Source organism: Pleurodeles waltl, chromosome 1_2, assembly GCF_031143425.1.
Source record: "Pleurodeles waltl isolate 20211129_DDA chromosome 1_2, aPleWal1.hap1.20221129, whole genome shotgun sequence".
Taxonomy (NCBI): Eukaryota; Metazoa; Chordata; class Amphibia; order Caudata; family Salamandridae; genus Pleurodeles; species Pleurodeles waltl.
The window spans coordinates 702,436,201-702,458,304 of NC_090437.1; the positions used below are offsets into that span (position 1 = coordinate 702,436,201).

At 44.6% G+C, this 22,104-nt stretch overlaps 2 protein-coding genes across 2 annotated transcripts in view; one reads left to right on the forward strand and one right to left on the reverse strand.

Annotated features, from left to right (window-relative positions):
• FBXW7 (F-box and WD repeat domain containing 7) overlaps nucleotides 1-9,160 on the reverse strand; it is a 547,043-nt gene extending 537,883 nt beyond the window's left edge. The window contains exon 1 of the mRNA XM_069242654.1: nucleotides 8,918-9,160. The gene's annotated coding sequence lies outside the window, so the exon portion shown is untranslated. The remainder of the gene's footprint in view (nucleotides 1-8,917) is intronic.
• Nucleotides 9,103-22,104, forward strand: part of ERCC8 (ERCC excision repair 8, CSA ubiquitin ligase complex subunit) — a 55,662-nt gene continuing 42,660 nt past the window's right edge. The window contains exon 1 of the mRNA XM_069242680.1: nucleotides 9,103-9,242. The gene's annotated coding sequence lies outside the window, so the exon portion shown is untranslated. The remainder of the gene's footprint in view (nucleotides 9,243-22,104) is intronic.

The window sequence follows — 22,104 nt, forward strand, 5'->3', positions numbered from 1 at the left end:
CAAGCTGCGTACCGGCAGCTATCTTTCTGCCAAATTTGGTGTAATTCCGTCCAGTGGTTCTGGCTGTAGTCATGTTGACAGGTCCTATGGGAATTAACATGGGAAACGCAATGTTTTTTTAGCCCACTTTTTCTCTGCTCCTGCTTGACGGATAACCCCAAAACTTCCTGTGCACACGAAGAATCACCTGGCCACTCTTTTTGGAAAATTTTGTGAAGATTCATCAAACGGTGCCAGAGATATAGGCAAGTCAAAAAATGCCTTTTTTATGGAAACATGGTTGTACCTATAAGTACCTACTGGCAACCACTAGTAGGCAAGATATTATATCTCTTAAAAAAATAAAGTTACAGGAACATTATAGTTAGGCTCACATTTTAAATGTACAAAACCATAGAAGTTCACCTTTTATAGTTATCTCAAGTAACTATAACTCGTCCCTAAGGTAAATATAACTTGCGTGGTGGTGGCGGGGGGGGGGCACATGGCCCCCCTACCCTAGACAATTTTGGTCAAGAACACAGGGAAATGACCACTGACATACATACACTTGAACCTTCAATCTTCAGTGTACAGGTCTGAGACCTTAACCACTAGGCCAAACGTGATTCCTTAGCATGTGGTGTCCAGACTTAGCTATGACATTGAACCTAAAGATTTTGAGTGAAAAAAAAAGACTTCACTAGGAATGTTTAGCAGTCAAAACACTGGAAACTACACAGACACACTACCATGAGATGCAATGATTTGAACCCTCAGCCTACTGAGTGACAGTCCAAGAGCTTTACCATTAAGCCCAAAGTGACCATGATCTGATGTCCATCAAAACCTAACTATATCATTCTCACCAAACATCTTGCTAGTCTGACTCTTTGAAGTCATTGTATAGAGAGACCATTGCAATAACAATCTCTACATTCCATCCCATGAGAGAGAGGGAGAGACAGCGCCTAAATGGCGTCCTGCGGGAGCCAGCATTGCTCCCACAAGCAGGGAGCTGTTTTAAATAGCAGCACTCTGCTTGTGGGAGCAATGTTTTCATCTGTTTCCCTGCACCTATATGTGCATGCAGGGAAACAGAAGAAAACTCCACTTTCTGCCAGTGGGAGCTCCGCATGCCCCCCTGCATACGTTATTAATTTAGCCCCGGGGAGGTGGCGGACTGAGGCTACCCCTCCCACATTGATTTAGTTTAAGCGCCGGTGAGGTGGAGGTCCCCGGGGCACCACCCCATTCAAAATTAAAATGCCCCGGGGGCTGCATTTGAACAAGAGTGGAAGCCTACACATGTTTTTTTTTTTTTTTTTTTTTTTTTTAATTTTCAGTGAATCCCGTTAAATTTTTAAGCTTTTTTCTGGGACTCACCTGAAGCAGAGTCCCAAGATTGCTGCTAACAACACTTCCTTGTTGAAGTGTTGTTAGCCAATCAGATCTGAGCACAAGATAGGGAGGTTTCGCAGAGCCTTCGTACCCCTATATATACAAATTGCTTTTTCTTTAATTTCTCAAAAACTACTGAATGGATTTACACCAAATAACAAAACAGTCACTTTCTAGACCAAGAGCTACCTTTCTGCAAAATTTGGTGTAATTCCGTCCAGTGGTTCGGACCCTATTCCTGTTCAAAATCCCTATGGAAAAATGCAAGGGGAAAAAGCGTTTTGGGACCCTCCCTTTTTCTCGGCCTGTGCATGACGGATTACCCTGAAACTCTCCAGACAGACCCTGAAGTGAGCATTGTATTTTTTTAGAAAATTTCATCGAAGAGCGCCAAAGATATTAGCAAAACAAAAAACACCTTTTCTATAGAAACTGGGTCCTAACTATAACTACCTAGTGGCAACCGCCATATACATATATACACACACACACATATACATTCACAAACATACATACACACACAAAGTCACTGAAATATTTTAGCAAACTATGAACTAAATATTACTAACATCTTTAGAGTGCCTCAATCGCTCCAGCTCTCCGACACATCACAGCCCAGATTTACTAATACTTGGTACAAGGCAGCATAAAAACCAAGGCTGCTGTGCTGACTTGCATCAAAAGGAGAGAGGAAAAATTTGTCATATCTACTAAGACGTAGTGCATTTTTTCTCTCCCTAGCGCTGGTGCACTTCTGGCTGCCATGCACTAACGCCCACACCCTTTACATCATAGTGCAAGGGTGTGGGCATTTTCTCTAACACAGGTTTTGAACTGAAGGGGACCCTTCCATACAAAAACTATCCTTCAAGAGTTTTCCAACTTTGTGTGTGCTGTACAATGCAGCACAAAAGAAAAGTTGGAAAAATAAGGAGAAATTAAATGATTTCTCCCCATTACATTTGCCTCGAGAAGGCTTCTTCTATGGATTTGCGTCAAAACCCATGGGTGCGGGTACCCAACGCCCATGCAACACTCATGAAATATCCTCATGCCTGAAATGTGCGCAAAGTAGCATAAAGTGCAACCTTGCATTACTAAGGGGGACTTTCCAACACAAATCTTGGTTTGTGTTGGATTGTAAACCCCACACCAACTCTGCTGGGTGTGCCTCACCTTTGTGACACAAACCTGGCGCAAAGCATTAACAAACCTGGGATCACTTTATTTTGCTCTTAGTTAGACTCTGATCCCATTTTTTTCCTGGCATCTTTATAAAACCCTGCATCGGCATATCATACCTCATCCCTTTCCTCTTCGGCAACCTCGTTTCACTCTCTCCTGCCCATGTCCCCTTCCATTCGCCTCTCTTTATATACACACACACACACACACACACACACACACACACACCCCTACCCCCTGTAAGTACTGCCTTTACTTTACCTTTTACCCTGTCAATATTTTGAAAATTGTATACAATCCTTATCAAACTTATGCACAGAACCACATTCACAACTGGCACAGGTAACCATCACTCTATGCGCTCTGCAGAGAAGCCAAGGATTGAAGGAACATGTATATCATGTATTCTGCACCTCTTTATGACCCACTGACAGGCAATGTGAAAAATGTGCTTTGCCTTCGGCCTCCAATCCACAGCTCTCAATGATAGTCTGTTATGAACATCCACCCACAACCTGAACGCACACAGATATACAGATGCTGCCTTTTCCATAGTACGCACTATACATCAGTAATGTGTTGCATGAAAAACAAAAACAAAAAAAAACACAACATTCTGAAAAAAATGAAGTAGTTAGCGAATTCAAGAATGAGTAAAGTGTGAAATGGGAACAATATCGTTGTCATCTGGTGGTGGGACAAGAGGGGAACAGGGCGATTTCAGATAGGACAAAGCACCCTTCTGCACCTACTGACCCATCCCTTACACCAACCACTACCACCCCCGAGTGCAACTACTGAGCAGAGATAAATGAGTAAAAGTAAAACCAACAGTTATTAGATGACAACAAGAGAAAAGGAAGACAAATATTGGACTGTTATTTCCAATCAATGTCTGCAACAAAAAAATGGGTCTTTCAATTTCTCCTCAAACATATGAACCATTGCAGCAGGCAATGACACATCAAATAATGAAAATTCACACCTATGACTGCCCAGCATATTACAGGGAACAGTAAAATATGTTCAGCAAAAAAGATTATAAATCTTCACTTTCAGTAATATGAGCACTAGATTAAACAGGCGAAAACACATGATTTAATTTTTTTATTTTTAGGGAGTCTTCTGAAAGGTGCGCATGTGCGGTCAGCAAAATCCATTGTTAACAAAACAACAACAAAAAACGCTTGAAAACAGCTGAAAGATCGCCCATTACTTACAACTGGTTGATTCCAGGTCACTCATTTCCTAGCTTCTAACTGGTCAGCACCTCCTGCTCCTTCTTGCTTCCTCCCAGCATGGCCAGTGTTTATCCCAGCTGTGGGGCAAGGACCTGGTACAGCTTTCTGTCTGCATCCAGCGTCCTTCCACTGTCTGCACGCTCTTGCATGTACTGTATTTTCTTTTTTACATTTAGACATGCATTCTCGAAGAGTGCATGTATGCAGTCCATCTCCCGTCCCGCCATTGTCTTGCTGGTTCCCTCGCTGTCTCTTGTGTTGCTGTTCCAACCCTCCTAGCTGCCACCTCCATTGTGCTCCTTTTGTTCAGTTGTTTGTTTTTTGGATGTAATATACAGCACAAACTTGTATTGGAGTGCTTCACATGAGCACCAGTTCCATTACACAAGGACGTGTTCATTTTTAGGGAAGGCGAGATCAAGTGAGCATCCTCCGTCCCATCCTGTTGTTGCAGCTCCCACCCTTCTCCCCAACACCTCCCTCGTGCTGCTTCGTCCTCTCATCACACTGTCTGTTGTTGCTGCACCCTACTTCCTACACTCTTTCCTCCTGTAGCTTGCCCCCCCTGTGCTTGTTTAAATAAAAAATAAATGTAAAAAAGTGTTACGACATAGTCAACATTGGTCACGTCATAGCGCTTTTTTTTCTTTCTTTTCCTTAAGCCACATTACACAGCAGCCCACACTGCTGTGCAACAGGTCTGGAAAAAAAAAAAAACATCGACAAAGCCAACAGATCTCACATAGGAAAAAAACTACTGGTGTGGTCAATATTTGTTTTTTTCTCCAGTAGCACTAAGTCACTTCAGGGACACCATAAATGTTTCAAAGCGATATTCCCTTTCACAGATGCAATAAGTAGTAATGATAATTGGATAACTGCCCAGCATGGGGATCATTTCAAAGGGTAAAGAAATGACATACACACTGACCTTACCCATATAAAATTGGAACAAGACGTTTTCAGAGGCAGGCCACTTTCTCAAACTGATACAAACGGAACTCCATAAGCCACAACGAGCAGAAAGACGCATGCTACTGTAAACAGTTCTGATAACCAATGCCCTTTCATTTTTGTCAGACATATTGCTCCAGCAGTCAAAATATGATTATGTGGAAAAGTTTGACATGAGAAAATAGGACAGCTGGCAAAGAAATAATTATTTGGGAAGTGTACATCACAATCTGAATTGCAGTTTGTCACTTGGAAACCAGATGTTATGAGCTCGGAAGGAAGAAAGGATGACAGCTGTTGTGTTTAATTTATTATAAAATATAGAAAGTATTTACTTAAACCATATAAAGTCTTAAAAATTGAATTATAATACAGTCTATGTGACCTGTAATCTGTACTACAGCGACGCAAATTTTCCGAATAAACTATACATGACATGTACCAGAATTCAATTCACAGTGATGTTTCTAGGGGAGCAATGGAACAGACGACTAACCCTCTTCTCTTTGGCACCTGCCGCATGTCACGGCGAAAAATATTTGTTCTGGTGCTTTAAACATTAGCTATACGTATAACAGATGTGTTACTTTCCATTCACAGTGCAAGATCACAACATAGAGAGTTATTTGACATGTCATGTAGCAAGTACCTCCACTGATTTTCTATTTACATACGTTACTGGGGTGCGTTTTGGTGTGGTTTATTTTGGTACAGGCTATATGGACATTTTGTATCAAATGCTAGGAATCTCTGAAAAGCAAAAGACATGCACCATATAATTGAAGTTGAAGAGTGAGTTGTGTGTAAATGAGAAGTATGACTTTCCATAATTGGGATCAGAGATGGTGGAAATGCCGGTGTTTGAACTGGAAATAAAGAGATTTATTTACTGCTGAATTAGAAGTATTACAGTTCTGCTGAGAAGCAATGGCAGGCCCTACTAACAGTATTAAAGAACGAATGAAAGGTTTTGGTATTAAAAGTATAGTCCTAACGGGAAGTGCTGGATCTGTCCCACTGACAGTATCACAACTTAGTAGTGCAGGTGCTATTTATTAAAGCATTAGCCCTGCTGAGACCTGATGATTCTGTATCATTAAGTATTAAACTGCTGATGAGAATTCTTGAACTGCCCTATTAAATGTAAAACTTATGTGTAATAACAGCTACTTATGTTAAACAAAAATCATTGTGCGCTACTAATAATAACAGTGACCACATCAGATAATATTACATTAGTGACCACCATATGCAAGATTACCTGCAGTGATCATCTCAGTGCATCAGGAGGGTTGCCAGCAGTAATGTAATGAAACGCCTTTGTCAATTCGGAATGCCTCTACATAGGCAATACATGCAGGCGACAGCTGCTATGCTCTTGGCACAAAAGTAATCCTATTAGTAACAAGCATCTGCACATGATGTAAGGCTCAAAATCACATTTTGTCATACATATGTTAATTTAACCAAACAAAAAGTTCCAATTTAAAAGGCAGGCCTGCACACAGGAGAACTATTACAGGTAGCTGGACAGCTACCAGTAGTCTGCGAGGTACTCGTTCGTCATGCTTTGAATTTCTACAATTGGTCCGTTAAACGTATTACATTCCAGCTGCTAAGTGTTTTTACTGTTTCATTACAATAATTTACCTCTATATTCTTGTACAGAGCTGTTTGTATCCAATTTTACTGCAGTTGTTTTTTTCCCCATTTGTATCGTGTAAACTGTGTTTACTATATTTTCTTTGTTTATGTTTTTATGGGATTTGTTTTAGCCTACTATATTTTATCTGTAAAGTATGTGCACGTTAGTTGTTATTGATTTTTGCACCTTCAAGCTCGGTGTTCTGGCATTTTTGTGCATAGTAAATCATAAACTGAAAAAGTAACTAAGCAGTGGTATAACTGTCCCTAAAACGTATTACTGTCCTGCCGAAAAGTTGGTATGGTCATATAAAAAGTATTATAATCCTGCTGAGAAGTGCTGATACAGTTTTATGAAGAGAATGGAAGTCTTTCTGAGAAATACGGAACTCTTTAACAGTATTATAATCATCTGGAAAACTGGCAGAACTGTCACAAAAACAGTGCTGAAGTCCTCCTGAAAAGAGTGCTGAAAGGTGCTAATACAGTCCCAATGCATGTATTACAATCCTGTTGGGAAGGCAGATGCCGCCCCACTAATAGGATTACAGTCTTACAGAGCAGTGCCAGTTCAGTCCCAATACATTATTACAGTCCTCCTGAGAGTTGTTAGTACTTCCCCAACAAAAATGTTTTGCACTTGTGCGGATACTGCCCCTTTAAATGTATATCAATCGCGCTGAGAAGCACTGTTGATGCCTCGTTACGATTACAACAGAACTACTGAGAAGAGAAGGTACCTACTCATTGATAATATAATAGTCCTGACGAAAAGTGACGTTAGTCTTCCATTAAAAGTAGTATAGTCCTAATGGCAGGCGTTGATACTCTCCCCCTGAAAAGATGACATCCAGCGTTACAGCTGGGAAGTGCTGACGCCATCAAATAAAATTGTTTTTATGTAATGCCATCGTGGCACAACTGCATATGCCCCAGTGACGGACAAGTGTTGACACCATCATGTTGAAAGTGTTACCGCTCCATGGGGAAGTGCTTATATTGCCCACCCTGCAAAGAGTGGTACAGTACTGCTGAGAAGCATTCATACTATCAATTAAAAGAATTACAATTTGGCCACGATGGATGGCACGGACCCCTTTAAACGTTTCCAGTCTTGTCAATAAGTGTACGCAGTGTCCCTTTAAATTTACTAAAGCAACGCTGCTAAGTGTTTGTACTGCGCGATTAAAAGTGTTATTCTTGTGGAGAAATAATGAGAGACTCATTACAAGTATATAGAGTCCCTCGGAAAAAATCTGGCTCACTCACATAAAAACAATTATAGTCCCCACGAAAAGTATTACAGTCCAGTGCGTTCCCATTAACAGTATACAGAAGGCCCTGTGAACGTCCACTAAAAGATGCACAGCAATAGATACAAATACTGCTAATAAGGCTGTACTGGTACTATACCCTTATAAATACTAGCTTTGCTGTGTCATTACCAATACTAGTCTTGCCTGTGTGTACTGCAGTTGTCTCAATTCCAGCATTACCGTGGAGAATAGTTTATTGTAGCCCCTTCAACAAGATATGTCAATCTCGCTGTTAGAATTAGGCTGCAGATGAACTGTCCTGGGGATTCCAGTAAAAGCTTAGGAGAACTCCTGGGACTACCGAAAAAAACAGGCACGGTCATATTTAAAAGACGACAGTACTATTTGAGAAGTGCCAGTAATTCTTCAATAGAAACCCGACCATCCGGAAGATGGGTGCAAACATTCTGTAATCTAAAAAATAGATAAACGCAGTACAGTACTGTTTTGCAACAGAGCAGGGGGTGTTCGTGAGTATGCACATGTCCTGGAAAAAATAATAAATAAACTGCGGCGCTCTGAAAGGGGCTATGCAAGGAGCGGGTATTCATGCTATCGCTCCAGGCAGTCAGCGCCCTGTGCCAGGCTGAAAGTGCTTCCCAATTCACTGTGCTCAGACGTCGGGATTCTAGCAAGCAGAAAAGTGACATGTTTCTGATACGTGCGCAATAGCCTTGAGCTCCGGGGCGCGATAACGAGACAGTGCGACAGCGCCTGCACCCGTGTGACAGACAAGGTTAAAGCAGGACACGGGCAGCAAGAGCTGCGCGCAGAGCCGCACACCGTACAAAGAGCCGGCGCAGGGCATCCACCGCTTGCTGGGGGGGGCAGCCTAGGAGGTGCTCCCAAGGTCCCATATCAAAGCTCCCGGAGGCTGCAGCGGTGGGGAGCCCCAAACAGATGCCACCCCACTGGGTGACGGCGGGGCGAGGGGCGGGTCCGCATCCTTCACAGAGCACGAAGAGGGAGCATCCACGTGAGAGGCGCTGGAGTGGGTAGAGGGCATGCTGCGGGTGCAGGCGGGCACATGGCAGAGAAGACCCCCCCAACCCCACCAGGAGAGGGATGCCCAGCCGAGGATGCCCCCTCCAGGCAAATGCATTTACAAGGGGCGAGGGAGGTGCTCCCCAGGGAGTTTGACGCAGTTTTTGCTCTCCAAAGCTGTTAACACTGATCTCCCCCGATCCCTGCACTCACCTCTCAGCGCCGCCTGCTCTCGCCAGTGATCTACTGCTGAAAGGGGCGCCTCGCTGCCCAAGAAGATGGGTGCAGGGGGCGGCGCTACGCCGAGCTCCCGCGGCCCCGGGGAGCCACCTCCGCTGCCCCCTGCGGGGCTCCCCGGTGATGCCCGGGGGTGCGGTGCTAGACACGGTGCAAGCGGCGGGAGCAGCAGCAGCACACACTCGCTCACATACAACCAGGGCACGGCGCGCACAAAGCACGTCAGTCGCCCGGCAACCGCCGCATGCCGGCGCCGGACAGTGACGTGTGCGGGAAGAACGGAGAGCGGCCGGGGAGCCAGGTACGGGGTCTGGGGGGACAGAGACTGGCACGGTTCGGGTAGGAGCAAGCGGCCAAAGCTGTGCTCCCAGCCTGGTTGCTCAAGCCTCTTCGATGGCACACGTCGAACCTGTTTGGGAAGGAAACCTTTCGTTTCCTTCCCAACGAATGGTACAAGCGGCCATGGTATGTTCTTCAAACACGCTAACATACCTTAACGTTCGTGGCCCCCTTGTCGTGTGGATATATCGCTCGTTGCGATGCAGCGAGTCGGTGGCCGAATTCGGAGTTCGCCCTCTGTCTGCGCCGGTAGTTCCGTCCGTTTTTGCCCTAATATTTCCACGTGTGGTACTGTTTGTGTTTTGGAGTTTGGCACTGCCTTTAGGTGGTAATATGCGGACGGAGCAGAGTTGGCAAGCTTGGGTCTGACTCTGTTTCATGTTGAGCTTCTGTGGATGTTTTATTTTGTTTTAACACATCGCTTGCAAGCTGCCAAAGACTACTACTTTTAAGTGTAAAAACGAATTTAGAAAATATTGAAATTGATAGTGCGGTACAGTCGTGATTACGTGTCCCAGTGATCAATGAGGCTTACAACAAGTCATATGACAGGATGGCAGAAAAGGAGAAGTATTTTCAGACCCTTCAGACGTGTCTTATTATTAAATGCATTCATATAGCACTTATTTCCCTGACGATGCGTTTAAGCGTTTCTGCGGAAGGACACTGCGATATTCAACTGGAGTTTCATGGATGAAAGAACATGTCTATGTCTTGTCCTACGTGGTTGTGTAGATATTGTGTGTGCGAACAAGACCACTGTCCTGTTGTTTATGATACTGTGTCAATTCATGAAGTTGAATCATGAAAGGAGTGAGAATCAGAACATTTATGCATAAGCCACAGTAGCCTACTATTTGATATGAGACTGGGACTAGTAATATATATGTTTAACAGAGAACAGGTGAAGTTCAACTACCACTTGGGCAATTCAATTACTTTTCACCTCTGGTGTTGCTTAGTAGATCAAACATAGTACAGTAAGTTATACATGTTTCGGTGTCCCATTTAATGCATGCAGTTCAACAACCTTCATTTCCTGGTGGCCTAAGAGCAGACATAGTAAGACTAGTACAGTAAATTATAGTAAAGAGTATGGGCAGTCCAGAAAAGATACCAGCAGATAATGAATACTGCGGGAAAACCACATTGGAGCAGACAAGGAAAAACCCACAGTAAAGGGCAATTTAACAATCCACCATTGGCATATATGCTCTATGGGTCTACCCAGGAGCCGCAGAGCCACACACCATATGTTTGACTGTATATAGCCAGCTGTGGTAGTCTGAGAAGTCTGTGGAGGAGCGGCAAGGACTAGCTTCCTACCTCAACCTGCATGAGAGGAATATCCAATACGAGGGTGCAGCTTCAATACTGTCTCAATGATTGTTACGTACGGCTTTGTCTTCTAAGGGTGACATGGATTCATCCTCAGTAACCGATTTGCCTGGTAGTGTATGTGTCAATTTGATGAAAAATGTTGTGGAAGGAAATAGTTTGTTATTGAACGAGTCTAAGGATGATTTGATTTAGGAGGAAGAGTTACTTGAACAACATAGACTTGATCTATAGGTCCCCTTGGAGTGGGTTGGTGCTACCCACAGGAGTGCGAGGTCTGAGGTGAGAGGACCATGATGACTAATTCGGGAGACGAATGAGTTTAGAAGAAGAGAGGTTATCAAGGAAAAGAATATGACAAATCATGCTGGGGTTCTGGCCCTAAGACATTGGGTCCAAGGCAGGGGGAAGTAATCTCTGGTACTTTGGAAAGTATTTATGGATCCAACCCATGAGTGGTTTATCAGGAATGTTTAGAGTACATTTCTTTTTAGTGTTTTGAACTGAGAACAACGAGTAAGTTACCGAGTTTTAGACACTTTCATGATGTTTGAAAGATGTAGTACCAATATTTATAATATAATAAGCCATAGTGATTGTTTGGTTTCTTCCTGGGAGAGGTGTGGTTTCTTAGTGGAGAAATATGGGTTGTGGCACAAAGCCCTTCCAGTTACTAGCATGGCCAAACCTGAGTCACCCCTGGCTCCTTATGCCCTTCCCCAACGATGCTCAGTCAGTGGAACTCCCTGGGGAAAGTAAAAAGGCTTGCAATAAAGTGTACGTTTCTACACTTGAAACACAGAGGAGGGCTAAGCAATTTCAACACAGCAAGGCGGGGTTATGGCTGTACAGAGATGGCTGAGTCCTGAATAAGCTGGTCACAAAGATGGCTGCTTCCTGAATATGCTAGGCCGCAATGATTATCTCAGCTAAGGGGGGCATTTGAGAGTGCAGTTACCCCATAATGAAGTGACAGACACCGAACGCTACTTGAATTGGTAGCAGTGCCTCTTCCCTCCTCCCTCCTGATACAGAATACTCACAATGACAAGGAACCTGACTGGAGACGGAGAGGCCGTCATGAGGAGAGACAATGGAGTCACATCCTCTGAAGACGGGCTTTTTAGCAGATGAAAGCTGAGAGGAGTATGATCAAGTGGGGCACACTGAGTCCTGAGCACCAGAGAAGCTGCAGGACAATAGCAACACTGTATTTGACATGCCGGGTGATAGGGATGTTTAACTTTGAAGGACTGCACCAACTGTGTCACTGGTCCCCGACGCCGTATGACCAGCAGACATTGGCCAACTGTGACAATAGGGTGGGCCCTGGGACTTATTCTCATTGTTGCCCAGCATGTTCGGCTCCAGATAAAGACCTGAGCGCTAAGCAGTGTTGCGTTCCCACTGGGGCCATGATAGAGTCGATCACATTGTTGCATTTTACCTGGGCCTGAGAGGCGATAAGGGCCTTAGTGTTCCACTGCATTGTCAGCACTTCACTTCAGTTAGTCTGTACTGGAATACTCTGTGTGAAAAGTACGCATCCAGTTCCGCTCACTCGTGTATTCCTGTGATTGTCTAGACTGTTTAATGGTATGCTCTGCAAGGCACCATGTTGTAGAAGTAGAGTGACTCCTTGTGCTGACTGCACCCCTTAAGGTTTTAGGACTTCCAGCGCTACGTCACCTCACAATCTACCAACTCCTATATGACAGACAGACGATATAGCGATCTGTAGTGGGTGGTTGGCATGTCATGCAGCATGAATACATATTAGTACCTGCACCTCATTAAACCCTAGTTATCATACACTCCTGAATGTAAGGCAGGAGTCCCTGCTGCGGATAGTAGCAATGTCTAGAACGAAGAACCTTCCATGACTGTTGTTTAATTAAGAAGTTTCTCGGAACACTAAGGGCTTGATCTAGAGTTTGGCAGAGGAGTTACTCCTGTCCACCGAAATCTAAATTCCATAATATCCTATGGGATTTAGATTTAGACGGACTGGAAATCCGTCATGGTTGTGACGGAGTAACCGCTTCGCCAAACTCTAAATCGGGCCCTAAATCTGTCCAGTCGCAGCTTGCAGCCTCAGAGATGGCAAATATTACATTGTAAACTCAGATGAGAGATTTCACTATTATTAAGTCATCTATTGACATGGTCAAAGACTGTGCTGTTAAGACTGCAACATAGGCAAAATCCATTCTTGCTGACATCGCTATGTTCCAGTCCACATAGGATGCCTTTGCTAGGCATTGGAAGATCAACTAGACAGTGTGAATGCAGGCCTTGATTGGGATCGGGATCTGTACAACGTGCAGAAACAAACTGTGGAATTAGAAGACAGGAGCTGAGGGAAATTCACAATGGATTAAAAAATCTGATGCAGTCCAATTCCCCTGTTCCTTCCTAATGGAATTTTGGCACAACATGTTAACTGTTTTGCTGGATTTTCAGAGAACACTCCATTAGATTGCATTACACCCTAAAATGTCCCATTGCTACCAGTAGGCTGTTAAGGGTTGCAAGTAATTTGCGCCTAGGCAAAAAGTTTAACACTTATTCTATTTCACTTCATTTAGTTTGCCCAAGTTGGACATTACCTATTTTCTTCTCGTGTACAGATTCCCTTTCTCCTCACTCTAGTATACCTAGAGGCCTTGGTGGCAGGTTTGTGACCCTTCAAGTGTGTGACTTTGAGCCTGAGTTGACTATTTCTGGCCAAACAGCAGCCCGATGTCCATATAGTGACCTTCACATACTTACCCAGAATGTAAATGGCCTTGCATATTACATAATAGGCGAAAATACCTACATCCTCTTGGCCTGGAAACATCCAGATATAGCTTTGATCCATGGAAAATAGTTATCCACTACCGAATCTAGCAAATTGAGGAGGGGCTGTGTAGGCAAGGTAGTCTCTGCCTGTAATATGGCTGGGTGCAGCGGGTACATGGTCATCAATATTGAGATGTGGAGGTGGTAAAATCCTGTTGAATGAGACGCTACAGTTTAGAGTACTCAAAGAATGGCGGATCCAAGAGCACACTTCGTATTCGTAAAAAAATGTGACCCAATATAAGACTCTGGCAATGTGTTTGATTGAGGCCTCAACTGGGAATGAAATTGAACTTCTTCCTGTTTTTGTCTAGAAACCTCACTGGAATTGGCAAAACGAAGCTAGTGGTGGCTGGTGACTAGAACGTCATGACAGATCCTGTGCTGCGTAGGTCCGGCAAACCTGATTTTCAAGGTGTAAGAGATAAGCATCTCCTTATTATAGATATTATTTAAGGGCATGCTCTGGTTGACGTCTGAAGCTTAGTGCTCCTCTGATATATGGATTTGTCGTGTTTATGGCGCCAGTACTCCCATTGACTTGTTCCTCGTCCCTTATTTTATTCTACCAGGTGTGTTTTCCTGTACTATTCGGGAGACTTGTGTGTCTAACCCTGCGCCAGTCTTACAGCGGGTGTTGATGATTTTTCCAGCACTCCTGCTGAAGCTGTGGAGGTTTAATACGTCTAAATATATAACATCCTGAATAGAAGAGATTGTTAGCGTCACACTTCCCAGCATTTTCGGAGGGGAAAGAACACTCAGTTAACTCTGTGCAGCTTCTGCAGGTAGCAGGAAAGTCTTTTAAAGGGGATAAGAAGCTGGATTTCGGGCAAAAACGATGAAGAGTAGAGAGGCACAGGCGGCACTGAAACACTGTAGCAAAACAGAGCACAAACTCATCAACTTCTTTACTGCGGGAATTGTCAGCGGGTAATTATGTCCTAAACGCATTCTTTACCACCTACTATGCCATGACTAGTATTACAAGGAGTGTGTTGGGACAGGAATGTCCTCTGAGTGTGCAGTTGGTATCCTGACTTTTTACTGGCCCACCCAGCACACTAATCTAGCCTGTATGTTGAGGACTAGGTCTGTCCATGATAATGGCAAGGTAAAGAACTCTTGAAAGTGTGCCCTTTTGTTGTCATGGGACTATTATGCTTGTCCTGTGTTGTTTACTTGAATTGGTAGTGGCAGCATACCAACATTTAGCAAATTAATAGTTCTTAACAGACATTTTTGTCAGAGAAGTGGAGGCCTACCAGTTCCACTTTGGTAAAAGTTCCACTCGTATGTGGCACCCACATCGCTGATACTCAGTATGCGTGTCAAATGCACATGCGCACTGCACGTGTGGTCTGAACATGACAGCGAGGCTTTGAAATTGTGCATTAGTCTTGCATTTCCTCGCTTTTTAATTTTCGTCTTTAGATCTATCTGGCATGTAGTGTGAGAATGTACACCACAGATTTCTCTGGTGGTTTGCATTTTTAAAAAATTGTAAGTCATTCTAAAACTCTTTACAATGTATAAAGGACTTCCAAACATAGGTTATATTAAACATTAAGCTTCTTATGGTCCCAATAAATTGCTCCCCACAATACTTACAGCACTGGCCTTCTGTCTCACCACGGGTAAGTAATCCATTTCATTCAAATCTTGCAGCAGTATTATGAACATTCCAACAGCCAGGTCTCATACAATATATTATAGCCACTGTTGGGATGTAAAAGTCCACTGAATGGTGACAGATGTGCCCCCTGTCCTGGGTGCCCCAGCTGCATGGATATCTGGATCCTTCTTACTGATTTTTGGCCATGCATGAATATGGATCATGAGTCATGACCTTGACCTGTTGCATTGTAATACGGTCTACTTACATTGGGAGGGTTGCATCATATGCTACCTGTGTGAAGGTAGAAGTCTACTGCCCTTACTTGGAGTTAAGTGACACAAGCATGGTGGTGGCAGCATACTGTTATGTAGTCAGTGGAATCTGTAACGTCAACAGGCCATTTTTTCTGTGTCCTACCGGTCCACCTGGAAAAAGTTCCATGGCTGTGTAATTAACGCTGCCTACGCCTCATGCAGTCCGTGTAGCGCCGGACAGCACATGATACTTGTGTATGCATGCCTGGCTGCGTGTTTGTGACTGTGAATGGTACATAGCAAGGAGGCCATTTAGTTCCATTTTGGAAGCCCAGGTTCTAGAGAGGTGAAGATTGAAATCTCCCGACAGGATATGTGTACTGTAGACATTCCAGAAGGCTGGTGGTGGCACTCACACACGGAAGGGAGAGGAGCAGAGCATTCTCTGCACACATCAAAAGGCTTCTTTATTCCAGGAAGAGTTAGTGGGGCCCAGGCTCATTGTCAGGGAGATGGTGGGACCAATGAGGCTGGCACTGAGAGGGAATCTTATAGAGAGGAAGGCTTGGTCCTTTGAACCCTTAATGGACATGTTTCACTGGATGCTGTCAGCCAGGTGCAATCTCCACTTCCTCCCTTGGCCTGTGCTGTAGGTCAATCTGAATTGGAGTCTCTCCTGCTGTGGCACACTGTCCCTTTGTAAAAGGGGAGTGCAGAGGAGAGAGCACTTCAAAGGAGCTGATAACCCCAACACACATTTCAAAGGCCAAATACTAATTCACATATGTGCAGGGGCAGCTCCTTCATAAGGGCAGAGGAGCGTTGCCCCCTTCCCCCCCCCCCCCCCCCCCCCCGCCCGCCAGCAGCGGCAAAACCTTTCCAAGAGAATTAAATATCGTTTTCTTTGAAAGGGGTGGGGCCACAGGGGTGATGTGCACTGAGGGGAAGTGCACAGCACTCCCCCTCACTACGCATGTATGTTTGGCCAGCCAAACACACATGCGCACAGGGCAGTTGCTGGGCTGGAGAGAGCCTGCACAGGCTTCCAGTCTGCTTGGGAGCACCCTGGATGCGTGCTCCCAGCCAATCCTGACGCTGCTCTGAGCAGCGTCAGGATTGGGAGACTGTGTCAGCACCAAGAAGAAGGAGGAGCGGAGCGGCGGCGAGGAGGTAAATATTTTTTTTTCTTATTTAATATAATTTTTATTCTCCCCCTCTGCGCGCCGCCCTGCCCCTTCTGTACCCCTCGAACTGCCGCTGCATATGTGTCTGGATTTGGATTATTAAGATTCATGATCCCCATACTTTGTTGAACAACTCCGTCTCATCAGGAATGGCAAGATCACAAAGACCTCTTTGCTTCTGGAGCCAGGACTGGGGACTGAGTTCTACCAGTCTTCCATCTGGGTGAGTGGCAATCACCTAGGAGCCAAGAAAACTGGCACTGTGCCTGAAGCACCAGCACCACCAGTCTGTCTGCCTGCCAAGACCGGTGGATCCTGTGAAGAGGAGGAGAGAGACTGGAGGGAGCAAGGCCCAGCGGAGATCCTGGGAGTGGATCACAGTGAACACAGTGTGAGGCACCCAGTGCATTCACGACTGGTGTTTTGAGATAGTTGTCCTTTCTCTGTTGGAAGTCGGTAACCCCCATCATGGCTTATGTGAAATTGTGGACTGCAATCCAATGCCACTGATCTCACTGGATCTGTCACCCATGTCTGTGACCTCCATATGTGCTGAACAGTCCACTGAAGACTGCTGGGGTCATCACCAATGGCCATTGAGACTGTGTGTGCTGTTGCCAGGTGTAACTAAGACTCTAGGCTGTCACATGTGTCGGTGACTCCTTTCCCTAATGACCCTCAACAAGCCCGCCCACCTCCATGTGCTAGGAGGGGGCCATCTCAGTCAGAGGATCTGACAGATCAGACTTTGCCCATGCCTCTGACACCCAGATGCCAAGAGGGGGACCTCCAGGACAGTTAAGGCTGTTTGCGGAGGGACTAAAAAACAAAAACAGAAGCTGCCCTGTTGAAGGCCTTTTTTCCTGCCTTGTGGGAGCATGGAGGGAGAAAAGCCCCGTCTCCCGGACACCTCAAAGACCACAGTTGGATAAGACTGAAGCAGGGCTGCAGACTCTTCATGGAGACTTGTGCTAGCTCAGTGGTGCACCTCACAAGAGCTGAGTTTTAAGGTCAAAGCCAGACTTGATGCACACACTATTGTGAGCCACACCTTGGGTCATTTCCCAAGTTCCACCTGGGGACGCAGAGTCAGAATGGGTAGAAGAGGAGGGAAGAAGAGACCCGCAGGATGGGGAGCAGGAAATACAGCCCAGTTCAGCGCTAGTCTTAAAAGGAGACTATGTATTTATATATTGATGTGTCTTGCGTACATAATAAATAATGCTTTTATTCTAAATTAGTATTGGGCTGGACAATCGCATTATTGGGGACACTGCAGATATTTTGATTTGTGAGCTCTCGCATACCTTGCTCCAACCTCTCCCTGAAGAATCTTGGACTGCTCGACCCACACTTCCACTGATAGTCAAGTGCTGAAGGGGTAGTTCTTGGTCTGGTTACTCATAGCCATTAGTAGGTTAGGTCCTAGGACATCAGGAGCAAAGGCCCTGGGCCCCTCTGATGTGGTCAGAAGCTCCTGCTTGCCCAGTCGCCATCTGAATGGTGCTCAGAGAGTCACATTCAGTGGTGAAAGTTCATTAACAATGTATGGAAACTGTGATACTGGGTCTCTTGGGGGCCTGGTCAGTGAACAAGGGGACAGGGTCAAGGGTGTGTCAAAAATAAACAAAATATTTTGTGGCTATTTTGTTGATCTCTTACCATCAGATGACTTCATATAAAATATCACACACCTTAAATTAAAAAAAGAATAAATACAAGTGAAACTAATCAATAGAAAATGCACTATGTTATCGTATGAAACCTCTTTGGTTGATGTGATCAGTACAGATATTTGTGTTTAACCAGAGAGCCACAGAATTGAATATTGGTGGTTGCAGTGGGGAATGGATACTTGTGTTTTTTTAGGGCTATGAGGTCCCAGCCTGTGAGAAAAAGCTCTGTGAATATGTAATTCGTTATATTAAACTTTCTTTGCACACAGTATAAAATGGGGTGTCATGAAATGCACAAAAGTACAAGTTTCCATTAAGAGAAGTGTGGCACAATGGTTAGAGCGGCAGACCCTAATGCAGAGATCTGGCCCGGGACTAGGGTTCGGTTCCTGCCTTAGCGGGTCTTGGGCTCAATTCCCTTGGACCAGATAATTCTCGCCTTGGTGCCTAATCTAATTAATGGGTCCCACTCTGTAACACTGGGCAATAGCTTGCTTAATCTCCACAACGGCCCTGACAGCGCTTGGATGCCTGGCTTCACCCTAGGGGTTGCCCAGGAGTGGGTGCCTCACAGGGAAAAGCCAGGAGGGGTTCCACAGCGGTATGCGTATAGCGCCTTGAGACCCTAACGGGTGAGTAGTGCGCTATACAAGTGCGAAGTTTAGTTTACCTTTCACAACAGCCCTTCTGTTAACACCCCTACAGTACCTCTGAAAAAGAAGCCTTTTGTCTCCAGTAAGCTTCAAGTGAACGCCATTGATTTCTACATCTGGTTTCTTGTTTAGCTGTCTGTCCTTCCCTGGCTTCACAGCACATGAGACTCCTTCTCTTCCACTTTAGCTGAAAAATATCAACTGTCTGAATTAATTGTCCTGGGACAGTTGTCTTTTAACAAAAAGTAAAGGAACTGTGTTTTTTTTTTTTTTTTTTTTTAAATTAAAGAATTTGGGACTGTTGTGCCCCACAGATACCACCCACCTCTACCACTGGTCACATTGAGACTCCATACTCACACTTATTTCTGGTCCTAGTGGCTCTTTTTCTCAACAGGATGCTGTTCTTTATCAATTCTTCTCTTTGCTTTGGAGCTCAGGCACCTATACCCTTCTGAATTGTAATGAAGAGGTTCTCTCTCCCTCTCTTTATGGGGTTTGGCCAATTAAGTATTAAGCCAAAGATATCCTAATGTGAGTTAGTGTTAGAAGAATAAGCTCTCACATCTCTGATTTGTTTAGCAAAGGTTCAAACAAGCCTGTGGTCCCTATATGAGAAACCGAACTTAGTACCTGGCTTTGTGCAATGTTGAAGGCAGACCCACACCTTTAGACACGATAATGGATGCTACTAAACTTCGTGGTCCCGATACTGGCGACTTGCCATTCATCTATCACTTTTTGCTTTACTGGGGGTTGAGTGTTTCTGGGATACAAATAGGGCTTAGCCATCTCCAGGACAGGGAAGTGCCAGACTATGAGCTCTACACATCAAAAAATAAGGGGATTGGGAGGAATTAAAGGTCCAGTGCATACCCTCCAATAACAAATACTAATAATATAATGCACTGTTCCTAAAGAGCAATAAGAAATAAACAGGGTGAGTGCTAGGAAGTCCTATTCAATAGGGGGTCCTATTCAATAGGAGCAAGAGTCCTCACACACCCAGATGGGTGTCATGCTTCATCATCGGACCAGCTCCTCGTCAGACTGGCGCTGCAATGTCTGACGGGCACCACCCTTTCGGGGGGCTCTTTGCCGGAGTTCTTTTTTGATGATGCCACACTATCCCGCAGGTGAGTAGGGAGAAAGGAAAAGAAAGGAGAGCGAAAAAATAAACAAAGGGTAAAATTGGCTCAGAAACCCTCTATAAGAACTATCTTTATTAGTGCGGGGTGCAGGCCAAGATTAAAACAATTACCAGGAGAGTAAGGTCGAAGTAATGTTTGACCACTGTCAAACTGTATCACACACAACCGGGTAGTCAAGAACTACAAGACCCACCTCAAAATCGGGTCGACATGTTGACAATCAAAAACAGGGGGATTAGTTTCGTCAGTCACTTACATAAGTCCATTTTGACCCAGTATGTCAATCCTATTCGTCGTATCAATACGGTAGCGCGATCCGGGGTAGGAGCAACTTCCGACGGCCAGCCCTAACTATTGTGTTATGTGGACCAGGCCTAAGGTCCGCGTGATCCCATGAAGCCCTGTCTCAAATTGGGAGGGGCGACGAATAGGATTGACATACTGGGTCAAAATGGACTTATGTAAGTGACTGACGATACTAATCCCCCTGTTTTTGATTGTCAGCTGTTATAGGCAAGAGCATTTTGAGTTTGTAATTGGAGAAGCATTATTTAATTAGGTCCTGAGGAAGCTTCATTGGATCCTTTATGGACCGGATTGAAGCGAAACATGTCGACCCGATTTTGAGGTGGGTCTTGTAGTTCTTGACCACCCGGTTGTGTGTGATACAGTTTGAGAGTGGTCGAACATTACTTCGACCTTACTCTCCTGGTAATTGTTTTAATCTTGGCCTGCACCCCGCACTAATAAAGATAGTTCTTATAGAGGGTTTCTGAGCCAATTTTACCCTTTGTTTATTTTTTCGCTCTCCTTTCTTTTCCTTTCTCCCAGAAGAGACCCCCGAAAGGGTGGTGCCCGTCAGACATTGCAGCGCCAGTCTGACGAGGAGCTGGTCCGATGATGAAGCATAACACCCATCTGGGTGTGTGAGGACTCTTGCTCCTATTGAATAGGACCCCCTATTGAATAGGACTTCCTAGCACTCACCCTGTTTATTTCTTATTGCTCTTTAGGAACAGTGCATTATATTATTAGTATATGAGCTCTACACCTCTTCCTAGTTCCACCCCCTCCACTGCCCCTACATGGTGGGTAATGCATTGATGGACTCAAAGTCCCTTCCTTTTCTACCTACATGCCTCTAAGGCCCTTCAGCCTCCTCTCGCAAGTGGACATATTTTCACAATTCGACTCATGCACACTGCATGCACTCCTATCATTCACGGAGACTGAAAAGTCCATCCTTCTATCTTACCCCTGTGCCTCCCTATGCAGCACCCCCTGAAGTGGCTTCACAAGAATTACACTCCGACAGTTATGCACAAAAAGGATATGTGGTCTTTAGACACTCACATGTAGACATGAGGTCTTTACCAACTGATCTAGGGACTTGAATCTGAGCAGCCAAAGGTCAACACCAACCGTCCAGTGGCACAACACAAATCCAGAAGTCCTTATGCTCCCAGAAACCTTTGTGTAATTCTCGGTTACATGAGATGGAATAAGTGATAAATACCGCCCCCCCCCCCCACCCCACCCCCCCATCAGATCTGGGCAGAGTATGATATTTCAGGTGGAACAAAATGAGAGAAAATGCTTTTAACCATACCTTGCCCTACTTTCAGGAAAGGTTTCTTTATCAGTGTGCCTATGACTGCCATGCAGATCTTATTTCATTTTCTAGCTGATCCTTTTTAGCACAGAATCTTTCATCAGTCTAAGTGGTTTTATGCTAGAATTGTCAGTTTTATCATATTATGGTTGTGAACTCCAAAAACAAGTTGTCTGACATCATAACACTGTGAGATTATTTGTTGAAATTGTGCTCAGAGATGCCCAACACAGTTTTATACCAAGAAAAATAGCAGAAAAATGCTAAATTTGGCTTTATTTTGGGGGAAAATAGAGGAAAAGTGCTGTGTAAGAAAGTGTATACATATATGTGTAAAAATGGTATCAACAGAAGGTTTTCTGTGCTAGTATCGCCATCATCCCAGCATTGAGGAACAAGCAGAGTTGTATTAAAAAAAACAATTTATTTACCAGCGTTTTTGCATTTTTCTCAGCAGGCGTCCATTTTCCCTATATTTTGTGCTTTCAAAGTAC